Below are 16,294 nucleotides of genomic sequence, written 5' to 3'. Positions count from 1 at the left end.
AATGAATCACAGAATTGAAAATAATTCTAGAATTCTACAGAACTTACGGCCGAAACTAGTTAAATGGAGCAGCATATCTGCGATAAACAATATTGGACTACAGCTAAAGACTATGCTTAGAAAAAATTTCGACTTGCTGCAAATAATTTAACAAAAAATATGTTAGTTTTCTGAAATAATTTACATTTTTTAAATTTGAATTCAATTTGATGAATTTTTTTTAAAAATTTTTACAATAAATAAAATTCCGTAAAATAAATCGATTAATAATGATAAGCATGATGAAATTATTTCCACGATTGAACAAATCAATGAAAAAATGTTTAATTTCAAATCAATAATCAATAAAATATTTAAAAATTTTATGGACACAAGCAATATTTGCTACTTTTTCACGTAAAGACTTTTTAAAAACTGCATTCCTTGTATAAAATGGATAGTTTTAAAAACGCAATGCCGATACAAAAACAAAGCTGTGAACTTGTACCCTTCTCATAAGATTTTAAAATCAAGTAAACTTAAAAAAAATTGTAAAACAAAACTTTTTAAGCAGTATTATTTATAACAAACAGGCAGTATATATTACAGAATTGGCAAACAATTTGGGAGACTTCTGAGAAGATAAGATTTGACAAATTTTTCATTTCTTTTTCACAGGAGCTGGGAAATTATTTATCGAATGATGTGCATATAACTTGAGGAATTTTCTGCATTTATTGAAACCAACATCTCATGTTACTTGCTGATAAAATAGATTCTATATAGATGAAAGAATTTTATAAATTGGCTTACATTATTGCAATTTACGAAGGAATATCTAATTTTTTTTTTTGGAAAAGTTCAACTCATGGCTAGGGCTGGACAAATTTTCAACCATATTTGAGATTATAGAGTTACAAATAAGGTGTCAATTTCATAGATTTATGATCAATTCAAATGACATGATTTTTTAATATTAAATAAATATTAATTTATGTATTTAAAAAAAAATGATTTATAACATATTTAATTCTTTCATAAAATAAAATTAAATTTATTTAAATTTATTTTATTTATTAATTTATTTAATATTTTATTTATCAATAAATTGGAACACTTGTAAATAATCCATATATTAATTGTTTATCGATTTACCTACAAAATTTAGAATATTAAGATAAAATCTATAAAAATTGGAATGAGATCAAAATGGATTTAGCCGATTAGCAAATATTTCTTGAGCAAAAATGATTTTCATTGAATTTAAACATAAATTTTTGGATTCATTTCTTGGAATTTTTCAAAAAAGAGAGTTTTTTTTATCAATGGATCCATGATGACTTAAAAAGATATACAGGCAAATTATTTTGTTACGACTTTTGACTTGTAAATAATGAAAATTTCGAGACGATTATCATAGAATTTGACAAAATAGCTTCACTCAAAATGACCAATACCCTTAATATACAAAAATTCTTAAAAATCACGTAATTTTTCGATCAAGCAAGTCGAAATCCTGCAGAGAAGGAGTTATTCGAAGGTAAAAAGTACTTTCGAATACGAATTCCTTTTGTATGTAGTGACAGTCACGTTTGAATTTTTTTGAACCAATCATATTTCCTAAAGTTTTATGAGCATATTTTTTACTACAGAGGGATAAATACAGAATCAATCATAAAATTATACTAAGTCTAACGCCGTTAAAATAATGTTATTCAAAACGTATTTTGGTGTCAAATGTAGTGTCAATCACATATGAAATCAGCCATAATAAAGTATTTCGAGATTTGCAACTAAGTTAAGCAGATTTTAATTTAATCTTTTCCAGGGGAATTTTCGCATAATTCAAATAATATATACTTTTTTTTTAAGACCGGCTTGATAAATTCAGACTATCAAGTAATTAAAACAAATGAAAAAAATTATCAAAATTTGGATTGACGTCTGTTGCCCCAAAACAATAAACTCCATATAATTATGGCCAACAATTATTGATTTCTTTATAGTTTAATCAGTTTGAACACACAAGATTTGAATGTCCAAATTTAAACAAATTATCGCACTATTTATATATCAATATCAAATACATGTAAGTTGTAATACATATGCATATGCATTCCAAGGCTGGGGCGGTAAAAATTTGTGACATTTAAACAAGCGGAGCACAAAACGCAACTGTATACATCAAAAAAAAAATAATTGTATATGTCTACAAATATATATATAATATATTAAAATTCAAATTTATATTACATAATTCAAAAAATGATTTGTCGATTTAATAAGCTAAAAAGAAAGAATTACAAAAAAAAATACAGTACCACGGCAAGTGGTCTGGTTTGGGGGCAGGGCGTTGTATTTTTTTATAAATAGCGTATGTGTTTTATATATGTTTGGATTTTAAATTAATCCGGTATAAAATGGCATTGGTCAATCAAAAATTATTAAGTATTAAGAATTTTTGCGAACCTAAGAACGTCCAAAAATAAGGTTTTCATCGTTTTACGTTGACTGCTCTTGTTCATACTAACGAAATCGACCTACAAAGTGTGCGAAAGTCACACTTCAAATGGGTTTCAAAAAAAATTCCAATAAGATCGGATCAAAATTGCCTGTGTTATTTAAAACAATCGAATTTTTGAACTTGATGACGTCATCAAAATTCAAAATATTTAATTTTGCTCTATCACATCTAAATTTTATCCAATTTTGATAAACCAAGTATGTAATCCTACTAAATTTAGGCCATACTTTTCAAATTTATGATCAAAATTAACCTAGCTCTATTAGATTTCAAGAATGTGGAGGTCTGGTCCCGGAATTAAGCACATAAGTGATAACTAGCGAAAAACTGACATTACAGCTGAAAAGAATGACCCAAAATTAGTGGGTTTCAAAAAAAATTCCAATAAGATCGGATTAAAATTGCCGGTGTTATTAAAAAAATCGAATTTTTGAACTTGATGACGTCATCAAAATTCAAAAAATTTAATTTTGCTCTATTACATCGAAATTTTATCCAATTTTGATAAACCAAGTATGTAATTCTACTAAATTTAGGCCATATTTTTCAAATTTATGATCAAAAATAACCTAGCTCTATTAGATTTCAAGAATGTGGAGGTCTGGTCCCGGAATTAAGCACATAAGTGATAACTAGCGAAAAACTGACATCACAGCTGAAAAGAATGACCCAAAATTAGTGGGTTTCAAAAAAAATTTAAATAAGATCGGATCAAAATTGTCCGTGTTATTAAAAAAATCGAATTTTTGAACTTGATGACGTCATCAAAATTCAAAATATTTAATTTTGCTCTATTACATCGAAATTTTATCCAATTTTGATAAACAAAGTATGTAATCCTACTAAATTTGGGCCATATTTTTCAAATTTATGGTCAAAATTAACCTAGCTTTATTATATTTCAAGAATGTGGAGGTCTGGTCCCGGAATTAAGCTCATAAGTGATAACTAGCGAAAACTGACGTGACAGCTGAAAAGAATGACCCAAAATTAGTGGGTTTCAAAAAAAATTCCAATAAGATCGGATCAAAATTGCCTGTGTTATTAAAAAAATCGAATTTTTGAACTTGATGACGTCATTAAAATTCAAAATATTTAATTTTGCTCTATCACATCCAAATTTTATCCAATTTTGATAAACCAAGTATGTAATTCTACTAAATTTAGGCCATATTTTTCAAATTTATGATCAAAAATAACCTAGCTCTATTAGATTTCAAGAATGTGGAGGTCTGGTCCCGGAATTAAGCACATAAGTGATAACTAGCGAAAAACTGACATCACAGCTGAAAAGAATGACCCAAAATTAGTGGGTTTCAAAAAAAATTTAAATAAGATCGGATCAAAATTGTCCGTGTTATTAAAAAAATCGAATTTTTGAACTTGATGACGTCATCAAAATTCAAAATATTTAATTTTGCTCTATTACATCGAAATTTTATCCAATTTTGATAAACAAAGTATGTAATCCTACTAAATTTGGGCCATATTTTTCAAATTTATGGTCAAAATTAACCTAGCTTTATTATATTTCAAGAATGTGGAGGTCTGGTCCCGGAATTAAGCTCATAAGTGATAACTAGCGAAAACTGACGTGACAGCTGAAAAGAATGACCCAAAATTAGTGGGTTTCAAAAAAAATTCCAATAAGATCGGATCAAAATTGCCTGTGTTATTAAAAAAATCGAATTTTTGAACTTGATGACGTCATTAAAATTCAAAATATTTAATTTTGCTCTATCACATCCAAATTTTATCCAATTTTGATAAACCAAGTATGTAATTCTACTAAATTTAGGCCATACCTTTCAAATTTGTGGTCAAAATTAACCTAGCACTAATAGGTTTCAAGAATGTGGAAGTCTGGTTAAGGAATTAAGCACCGGTTTCTTAATTAAGTCTGGTTTAGTCTTTTCATGATTTCCAGCTGAAAGTAACGAGATGTTTTCTAAAGGAAGGTAGAATATCTAGAAACGTCACAAATTCTGCAACAAGTAGCAAACTATGAAATGAAATTCACAATGACAACGCTCGAGTTTAAGCTAGAAAATTTTATCTTGCTTTGTGTAAAGTAAGATTCCAAAATGGATCGTAAACTCATCCGTAGCTTTAGAAACTAACTAAACAGAATCGAAAGTGGTAAACTAATTAAATCTTCAAATCTTGGACAGTCTCACAATAAGTCTTCTTTGAATTCCAAAACCTATACTGGTCTACAAAGTTCAGCCAATTTTCGTTTCTGCTTATTGCTTATGCATCCTCCATTTTTTTGGCCTCTTAATTTGATCAAATCTACAACTATCTTACGTGAAGTCTACCTACCTCGACCATAATTTTCTAATCGAAAAACCTAGAGCTCTTGGGTCAAGTTTCGTCAGTTTTATACTAAGCTAACAACTTTGAATCTTAAGAATATGTGGTGTGGTCTGTAAGGACGTCAGTCAAGTTGTAAAAAGTGCTCTCGCTGAATACCCTGGAGCAAACTTCCACTCTCAATATTATTAATATTATTCGTCGTCATGACCTTACTCCACTTTCAATCGTTGTAGCTGCTCCGTTAGTGTGTGTGTGTGTGTGTTTGTGTGTTGGGTACCCCGCCTTAATTATTTTATGTGTGTAATAATTTTTAAAATACAAAAAAAAATTATTATTATATATTTTTTTTTATTTGCGTTAAAACCCAGCAGTTTAATATAGTCGCAAGCTTTAAATGTCAATTTAATTTTTCGATTTAAATTGGGTAAAAAATTAAATGTTTTATTTCATTTTTTTTTAATTTAATTATTTTTTTATTGTACAAATATTGGGGTTAATTCTTTGGCTGTCCAATTAAATGAAGTCATATTAATGATTTTTTGATTAATTAAATTTTAATTTTTTATGGTAATTATGAAATTTTATCAAGAATTCAAAAAATTAAGCAAATCGTTAAATTTGTGTTATATACACTAGAATCTCGATAATCTAAACCCTTCCTCTCAGTGCCTCAAACTTATTCTAATTGTTAGGGTGCTTATTGGATTCAATAACAATAACTTAAGGTACGTTTCAAATTTTAAGGGTGGATTCGGTTACAACTTGAGAAAGCTAGACAAAAATTAAGAGTGGAATTTTTCGATATATATAATAGTTTTTGAAATATTGATGCCTATAGATTTAGAGAAAATCACTTGTAAAACAAATAACACCCAAATGTAATTCATTTCAGCACTTCAAATGTATTTTATGGAAAAACGAGTGCAGATTGTTATAATTTTCTTTATAGGAAAATATTATTCATGCTTTTAACTAATTAATATTAGTTTTCCAAAGAAATCTTAAGAAAATTAGCCTTGTTACATAATAATTTATACTTATAAAAACATTTCAATTCGTTGTGTGCGTAATCATGGTAGGGACAATAAAAACGATGCTAGCGCTTACAGTGAAAAATTTTGACTATAAAGAACGCGGTTATGACTAATTTGCAATTCTTTACATGTTAATGTTATAGAAAATGTCAAATTAAAATTATTGAAAAACACTAATTAATTAAACTTAATGCATTAAAAATTGTGAAAATAAGAAATCAAATTGCACAAATATCATTTTTCAAATGTAAATTATCATAATTATTTATTTAAATTTGTGAGATAATAATATTAAATTTTCAATGTAAGACGAAAATGCAATCCATACAATTATATATGCATCCATACAATCCTATAATTAAAGTAGAGTATCGTTTCCATGGAAACACCTCCTATAAAACTCACGCACGGTGCGAATAGAGGATTTATTGGTTTAAAATGCAAATTTTACCAGATCAAACCTATAAATTCATCCAAATAAAAATCAAAAAATCTGAAAAAACTAGAAAATCCGTTAATTTACGAGTTTTTGGCAAACTTTCTTTGAAACTTCGATGAGTATTGACAAATACAACATTACAAGAAAGCTCTCATTACGAGTATTTTTTCCAGTCAAGTTGGAAATATCTGTCAAACCAACTTTTATTAGAAATATTAAATGTTCATTTCAGTATATTCAGAGTATTTTACTAGGTTGTTTTTTGGTATATCTTGTGTAATAAAATCTATTCATCGTCTTTCGAAGGTTTTTTTTTTTTTAATATTATTTTCAATAGAAATTAATAATTAAATTAAATCGATCACAACCTTTACTAATTAATTATGAAATAATCAATTAAAAAAATTAAAACAAATACAATAAATATATTATATTAATAAAATTAAAAATACATTTTTTTTTTGTGTGGTATATTTTATTTAAATTTAATAAAAACATATGTAACATTTAATTATTATGTTTTGACTACTATGAAAGTCGATGCCAATGCAAAGAATTGAACCGATTCAAGCTAAAAAAAAAGCCAAGCTGAGCAAGCGGTATGGTGCGAACCAAACCTTGTATATGTAGACGTAACGGAGCCACTGTTTTTATTTTTTTTTGTGTTGTATTAATAATCACAAAGATAATATATTTTATTATGTGTCAGTCAAATCGCGCCTGTTACTCCATTTTATATGTGGGCCGATTTTTATTATCTATATATACAAAAAGAGAGTGTTTGTTTGTATGTCCCCGATTTTCCCTAAAACTAACCATTGACCTTCGGTAGGGGATTATGTCATTGGGTAGCCCTTAGGCTCCCATTGTGAATAAGGGAGTTTGGTGGGGGTGGAATTAAAAATGATCTAGAAATTCATAAAAAATAGATTAAAAAAATAGTTCTAATAGTACAATAGGCCCCACTGTCAATAGAACAATTTTCACTAGATGGCGCTACTGGCGCAAATGTCTTTCGATTTTTCTCGAAAATTCTGGAATGTTCCATGGATTTCTATCGAATTTTCTAGAATTTTCTCGAACATTCTGGAATGTTCTATGGATTTCTATCGAATTTTCTAGAACTTTCTCGAATATTCTGGAATGATCCATGGGTTTCTATCGATCTTTCCCTAACTTTTCCGTACACACAGAGAGTGTAGACATAATATTGGGATCGGCCAAAAAAATCTTACTGTTCCGTACACACAGAGAGAATTAAAAAAAAAGTCTTTCATTTAACAATTTTGATATTTAAATGTGCAAAAACAACCTAGCGAAGCGCGTTTAACAGCTAGTTTTTAATATTTTAAAATAAAATTATTAAGACATTTTATTCGCGTTGAAGGTGTCATCTGTTGTCACGTCATATTTTTCTGTGACAAATTATGATGTTAAAATTTTTTATGAAAATAAAATTCTAAAAAAAATTTTTATCTCGATGACAAATTAGACAGATTATAGTCAGTTTAACCTAGGTTTTCGTGGAAACTTTATTCTTTTCAATTTCTAGATAAGTTAATCATTTTTAATTCTTCTTAGAGATTGTTTTATTCGAATAAATTGAAAAAATTTAGTTACTAATAGTGGGAGCGCAAGTAACTTTCAATATTGATCACAAATTTACATATTTAGTGAGATTATCTGCGCTTCCACCAAAAATAAAGATTGTTGGAATAATTTAGAAAAAGAAACATTTGACATTTCTTGGTACTGATGACAATTTTGATCTTAATCGTGACTCGCGTGTTTAATTTAAGGAAATACTTAATTTATGAGCATATTTTTTACTACAGAGACATAAATGCAGAATCAACCATAAAACTATTATAAAACTTAAACGATTAACATAATAGTATTCATAATATGACGCAAAATAAACCGCATTTTGGGTCCAATGTAGTGTCAGTCACATATGGAATCACGCGTTTGTCTTTTGCGAAAATTTGGATCACGAAAATTTATTTAGTTCCAAATTAATAAATAAATGGAATTACATAATTTTGTGTTCGAAATACGATATTATTACGAAAAAAAAACAAACTAAAATTATCATAAAAAAATCGTTTATTATCGATTCCTCTATTATTAAATATTAAAATAAGCTTTATTAGAAGTGTTGCAATTAATAATCAATAATTAAGAATAAAAAACCAGTATGTAAATTGATTTTTGAGTCATTATTTTAAAATGACATCAATTAATTCTAATTATAATTTACTTTATATATTTTTTGGTGTTGATTTATTGGAAATTATTTTGTATAAAATGTGTCAAAATTTATCTTTATCACAATCAAAAACAGCTGTTAATTTTATCTAATTTTCTTCGTGAGGTCACGCCTGATAAATGTGTTCATTTCACTTGTTTTTGCTTTTAAGAATGTAAAAAAGTAACTTACAATAAAATTACAATTTTAACAGGCATTATTGATAATAAAACTGTACAAAGCTAATGAATAAATTCCAGTAGATCATATCATATCAAATTAAGAGAAAAAAAATCAAATTGATACTCGGCCGGGGCTCGAAACGGAGACCTTTCAACTGCTAGCCGGAATCGATACATACTAAGCCATTAGATAAGTATATATTTGTGTTTTTCTACTTTAAGTGTACGAAAGGTCAAGTAATATAAGGGCATGATATGGCATTCAATTTTAAAATAGATAAAAATTCAGATAAATAATCAAAAATTATTCACAGATGCGGTTTTTAGAGGTATTAAAATGTAAAAACCATATATATATATAAATATTTCGATCAATATCTCTTATATCTGATTAAATATCTTATTTTTGTTATAATTTATAATTATTTTTTAATTGTAATAAATAATAATACCACATAATTAAAAAAAAAAAAATTAAATAAATAAAAAACTGTTGCAAGGTCTTCCAAGATATTCCAATAAAAATTTCTTTGTATTAAATAAAAAATATAATAATAATTTTTTTTATATCATTAAAAAGAATACGCCTAGTCTATTTACACGCTAACATAGGTGTAACGTGTAAATTTTTATGCATAAAAAATCACCGTTGAGCCAAAACTATACAAACGTTATAAATAAAACCGTTTATTATCCCTCTAATCGGGGGGTTATACAATTAAGTCTGGAATCTAAGATAGCTGTGGATAATAAACATGGTTTCCAAATTTAAAAGTGTAGTTATGGGTACTGTAAGATAACAAGTCAATCGATATGGAGAGTTTAGTATGAACAATGGATATAGACAGTTCCCTACGGACAGTCAATTTGAACGGTGAATACTATTTGTTAAATATGTAAATTGTAAGTATATTTGGAAATCAAGATTGTAAATTGATTTTTTGTGAAAAAATTAGTATCCCTTTGCGTTAAGCATTAAAGTATATCGAAATTTTCAAAGAAAAGGTGTGTCTATTGTATCAAACCAACGGTGGGGGAGGGTAAAATGGTACTATGCTATCAGTCTGACAATTTCATCATCTTAAAATTCTACATAGGTTTCAGATAAAGCTAGCAGATTAATTGTAAAAACAGAATCTATGCTTTCCAAAAAGTAACATTAAAAGTTTGTTTCTTGAAAAAATTAAGTTTTTATATTTAAAAGCTGAAACTAGTTAATTAGTCGAAAGTACCCTGCAAAGCGAGGTTTTCCAGTACCTACAAGTACAACAGACCCGTAGTATTACATTTCCCCGAAACCAATTTTAGTTGCAAAGCCGAATTATAATTCTATCTACTGGAAAACGAATCCTAGACTTTCTGCTGCCATGGCGAGTCTTTCAACAGCTCTAGATCACGAAAAAAATATACAATTTTAAATTAATTGTTAAAATTATTTGTGTGTTAGCGTGTAAATAGACTTTAAAAATCATATTAATTTGACAATGTGTGTCTATCATAAGAACAAGAAAACGGAAATGATTACCTTGGCCTATAATTTTCAATTAATTATTGATTAAAATTAATCATTTTGTTTATATTTTTTTTAATAAAATTATTAACTTCATAAAAAAATTCCTTCCTTGAAAAATGAATAAACAAAAATTTTTCTTTAAATTATTTCTTGGAGTTATTTATAAATGATCGATGATTGTGTTAATATTAACTGGATTGTTTTTCCTTGGTATGAAGAGGGCTACTATTCTTCGGACATTATTCGCGGTATTTGAGTGAGCTTAGATATAAAAATTAATAGAATTGTAATAAAAATTATTTTTTAAAGTAAAAAAAGTTGAAATAAATAATTTAACTAGTGGCCAGGTCGTTGACGGTTGCTGATGCAATAAATTTTTAAAACAATAATTCTTTTTTATTAATAAAAAGTTGAACAGTTTGACAGCCACTACATAATTTAGTTACACACATATAGCAAGCAGTTAAGTAGCTAAAAGTAGCTTAGCTAATAACTTTGTATTATAGAATTGCTACTGACTTACTAAAAATGTAAAAACATACATTTTAAGCTATAATAAATAAGTTAAAATAAACATGAACACTCCACATATATGAATGACTTCATGTACTTACGATGCTAATTTTTTTTTTTTAATTTTTATTAGTTAAAAGAATTATTATGTAGTCTTAAGCAGTGTTCAGACTACACTGCATAAGGTTCAGTACGGAAAAAAAATGATTATCGAATTTAATCTTGTTTTTTACATCATTTTTATCTATAAAAAAATACTAGAAAATGATTCTCCCAAAAGCTACAAAAGCAAGCTTACAAACAAACATATAATATAATCTTTCTTATACACATTGCTTAATGTATATGTACTCTCTCATAAATAATAAAATTGTATGATTGTCGCTTACAAATATGCTAACTCGAGAACAAAAAATTATACGGTTTTCTTCTTTTACAAATAGTCTTGAATTTCCAATTGCCATGACATTACTTCGAATGTTAGAATATATTGAAATAACACATCTTCAAGTCCACATTTTTACTTTTAAAACAAACTTTGGTTCAGTTCAAAAGAATCAGGGGATACAAAGTTACATCCCTGCAAATATTGTGTACTTTTTTTTTTACAAAGAAGAGATACAGTATAGGTTAGTTCTTAATCGGTCGTTGATATCTCCATGTAATTGGTATATCGTATACAAATCATGTATATCTATTAACAGATCACTGTTATACGGGATGAAATAAAATGTTCTTATGAGGATATCTTGAACAATTCCTATAACATTTCCGTTTTAAAGTGTTCTGAAATTCAATCTAGCATTTAGATCAGCTTAAGTTTCAACAGTGACGCAACTTATTAACCAATCAGTTGATAGCATTTCAAATTAATTCATTAATTAATCATTAAAAACAATTACTATCGCGATTCAAGAGCTGTAAATTTTTAAAATTGTAGTACTTAATAAAGTATAACACCAAATTGAAATGGTGAAATTAGTTGAAATAGTACACTAAAATCGCAAATATCTTTGAAAATATTTTATTTTAAAAAATTATAAAGATAAAATTATTACGATTGAATTTTTTTTGAATTTTGATAAATTTTTATTAGAATGAAGAGTGATCATTAAATTTTTTTTTCTGATCGTTTTTTGTACAAATTTTACAAAAATTGCTACTAAAACCTGCTTATTAATATCATTAATGAGAATTCATATATACACTATTTAAAGATGATTCTAAGACAACGTCATTTTTTTTCTCTTTTAGCTTATTTTATACATTGACATGTTCAGTATACTGTCAAAATTTTCACATAAAAATGAAATAATTTTCTCTACAACCTCCAAATCAATTTCTTCAATAACAACCCCCCATCATGCGTGTAAAATATCTCCCCTATTTTTTTCATACAAACCCATACAAACTCAAATAGTTGTTATATGTATTTGTAAGTAAAAATGCAAAATTTGTACAAAAAAAAAAATATAATACACCCAAATAAAATATTTAAAATACCCTTAAGATAGTATTAGTACTCACTTTATAGTGAAATACGTTTATAAAATATTAAATATAATATTATAAGTTATAAGTAGTTAGTTTTTAGTGATATATAATTAATAATTAAATAAATAAATAACGTAATAGTTACTTTAAAAGAAATATTAGCTAATTAATTTATCTTGAGGGATTTAAAATTAATAATTAACTGTTTATGATCATTAATTATATTTAAAGAAAATAGTTTTTTTAAATATTAAAAAATAATGAATTAAATCATATTTATTTTTAAATGAAAATGTAACATATTCATTTAATATTTTGATTATTTTGTTATTCACAGCTTCTTCAAATAGCTCATCGAATATGGGCAGATTTTATTTTACAGGTTTTTACAAATTCTGTTGATATGCTTTCATGAAATTCATAGTTTTTGCAAGACTTTGTGGGCGTGTTTCTCCTCTTTGAATTAAGGTAGAGTAGGTAGAGAGAGCTTTTTGAAGTTTCAAAAAATTCATAAAAAATGAAAAATCATTTTCATTTTTAATTGTTTATACCTTTTGCAATTTTGTATGTGCTGAAAAACGCTTCTGGCACATTTTTCTAGACATCATTCTAAAAAAGGTATGTAGCGAAACGAAGTTTTGTTCAAGTAGCAATTAGATCGGTCCATCGTTACCTACAGCTTCAAGTTTTGTTTCATAGACATCGCGAAAAGAACTTCGGCTTCGTGGCCAGGTTTTTTATCTGCGATATTTGTTTTATTCTATATAGAATGGAGAAAATGAATCAACATTAATGGATATAGTTTTGGAATTTCTTCAGAAACCATAGAACTTTAAACCACTGATACTGATTTGAGGAGAATTGATTACATTAAGGTTAAAAATGATTCATATATAAAGAACTCCTTGAAAATGTAATGATTATAAACACGCCTTACTTAATTTGGAGTTATGAAAAAAATAATAAAAATTCAATAGATATCGATGGAATATTATGTCATCTTAATTTATGTATTAAATGTTTGACAATGATTAAAGATTATTTATATGAAAAATTTAATTTTACATCAAATTAAAAATAACACATTAATACATATTAATACATTTTATTAATTAATCAATCAGAAATTACAAAAGATTGGATTTATTTATTTTATAACTTAAATCAATTTTATGTGTGTTTTCTAGTCATTCTTTTTCTTTGGTTCTAAATTTAACTTTATTAAAACAGAATAAACTATACAATTTCAGCTAATTTGATTTTTTTTATTTCTTTTTTCGAAATTTCTGCCTTAATTCCGCAGAAATGACACGCATAACAATTTAAATACGAAAAAACAATTTTGTCAAAAATTTGTTAGTCCGTTTTGGCCTAAAAGTGTTACTTTCTGATTTAATGTGTTCATCTATCTATCAGCACTTATGGAATAGACTGAGCTTTTCATAGAAACTGAAAATCTAGATCAAGTTAAATGCCACCCTTAGCCTAAAATGCCTAAAATGTGCGCCTATACATCCAAAATTTTATCTCAACTTAAGAAAAACACCTTTTATATGCACGAATGAATACTGGATATGTTTTGAATCTTGTACATTTCAATCCAATCTCTAGTTATAAAATGAATTTGTTAAGAAGTTCATGATATTCAAAATATTTTGTACATCCGGTGAACGTGAATATTTTATTAGATACAAGGTTCTAATTAAGATCATTTTAATATTTATTTAACATTTGCAAAATTTTATCATTAAATTACTAATTGATAAACAAGTCTATTAAAATAGGTGTCAAAGGGTCTTTCCTTGATATTTATACCAGTTCTGATGTGACAATAATCAATTTCAAGGCTTTAATTTTTTCTCGTTTTACTATACAGACTGTATAAAAAGCGTTCAGTAAAAGATTTCAATTGAATTTTAACCGAATGTTTACTTTTCAAAAAAGTAAGATAATTTCTTTACCTGTGTGTTAAAATAGCTTGAAATTCGAAGCAACTTAAGCTTTAACAAATAGTCATATATGATTGACTCATAGAAATAATTATTTTCTAGTTTTTCGTGAAGCTTGTTCTTTAAAGAGTATTTTTAATTTAAAACTAAAAAAGGCATATATTTCAAATACATGGTGGAAGCGACGGGAAAATTAGATCATGTTTACCATAAAAATGCACTGTCATCCGATTTAAATACTTCGTATTCTTCTCAGTAAACATCTTCCACGGGAGTGCAAGAAAAAATCGCTTATCCTGAAAAAGCTAATCAGGATAATCTAACTTATTAAATTATTGCACTTTCATCTGTCCTTGGTAAGTGTGCGAAGCAACTAAAACAAATTATTACGAAAAGCTCATTAAAAATACAATATTTCAACATATAATTGATTTGTCACCATCAAAATATCAAAATAAATACTCCTTTTACTCGCAACACTCACAAAATATGCAAAAATAATATACGAAATATAAAAATCAGTACAAAACAATTACATACTGCCTTGAACAGAAATATATGAATCAAAATATTCTGAATAAATCTGAATAAATAATTAGAAAAGTAGACATTATAAAAATCTTTTAATATATACATCTTTCAACAGAAATAAAGATTGTGTTAAACATTAAACTATTCGATGACAAATTTAAATCTTAGCTGTTAACGTAAAATACATCAAATAGGATGTCCTGAATTCTACGGCCTCCAAAAAACTTATCCAAAAATGTTCGACCTTATGATCTTGAATCTTAATCTTTACACGTTAAGCATAGACTAGCTACGCTTTCGAAAAATGCTGCAACTTTCAAGCAAAATATCACAGACTGTCAGTAAATATAATATTGACATAATTTTCTGACACAAATATATGCTTCTTCATAACAAGATACCTGTGAAAAGGCAATATATAAAAACACAATATTTAAACAATTTACTCTATTTGTTATCACATTTCTTATTTTTTTTATTTAAACAATCTCCAACAGAACCACTTGAAGGTTAAAAATTGATGAAAAAATAATAAAATTGTATTGTTTTCTCTAACACCATCATTATTATATAATAATTATAATATTTATATGTAATAAAAGAGGTTTTACTGTAAATAATAATTAATTATAATAAATATAGATATATATTAGTATAAGTAAATATTAGTTTGTATTAGTATTATTAGCATTTAATGTGTCTATTTTATCGAGTTTTTTTGTGTATCTATGTGTGTCTTGTGTCAACGCATATTAGAATATAAATATAATTCATTCTCTGCTGTAGGAGTGTAAAAATTTTTTTGTATTTAAAATATATGCATGTGAGTGGGAGAGCGTATTGTACCTTGAATCATATTTTACCGCTTAGCATTTTTTTTTAAAACTAGTATATCAAATATCTCAAATGAAAGCAGGTTTTAAGAGAGTCAGTGGTAAAATATCATAACGAACCATGGATCACATACTACTGTACTTAGGATCACCCCCTGAAAGCACAACCTTCAAAATACAATCTTTTAAATACCTCAAATTTAAGAAAGTCAATGGTACAAGATCATATTGAACAATGGATCACATTATATTGTACCTATAATCACCCCTGAAAGCTTTTTCTTCAAAATGTAATCTTAACAGTTCAACTTTAGAGAAAAACTTCAAAGAAATGTATATACGATTGAAATATTGTAAGCCCTACAAGTTTCTCTTACTGGCATTTTCCTTCTCAGAGTAACAGCTTTTTCATGTTTTCTATGGGCTAGGGGTGAATAACAATAATACGCCCACTTATACATTGGTTTAACCATAAAATCAATGTTAAATATGCCTACTTTTGAAACCATTTATTTATTTAAATAATCGAGCAACCCCCTAAAATTATCACAATTGATTTAAAGAGTCTTGTGCTAACTCCAGTATCCTTGGTGGCACTATCTTTCAAGAATAACTAATAAAGGATGGCCCAAATTAAATTAATCATCAAGGTACAAAGCTTTACCGTATGTATTTATGCATATGTGTATGTACTCTATATACGGCTGGGCCAAGCCAAGCCATAATAGCTGGCTGGCCT

The sequence above is a fragment of the Chrysoperla carnea genome, chromosome 5, assembly GCF_905475395.1.
Source record: "Chrysoperla carnea chromosome 5, inChrCarn1.1, whole genome shotgun sequence".
Classification (NCBI taxonomy): domain Eukaryota; kingdom Metazoa; phylum Arthropoda; class Insecta; order Neuroptera; family Chrysopidae; genus Chrysoperla; species Chrysoperla carnea.
Note: the sequence above shows the minus strand (reverse complement) of the source record.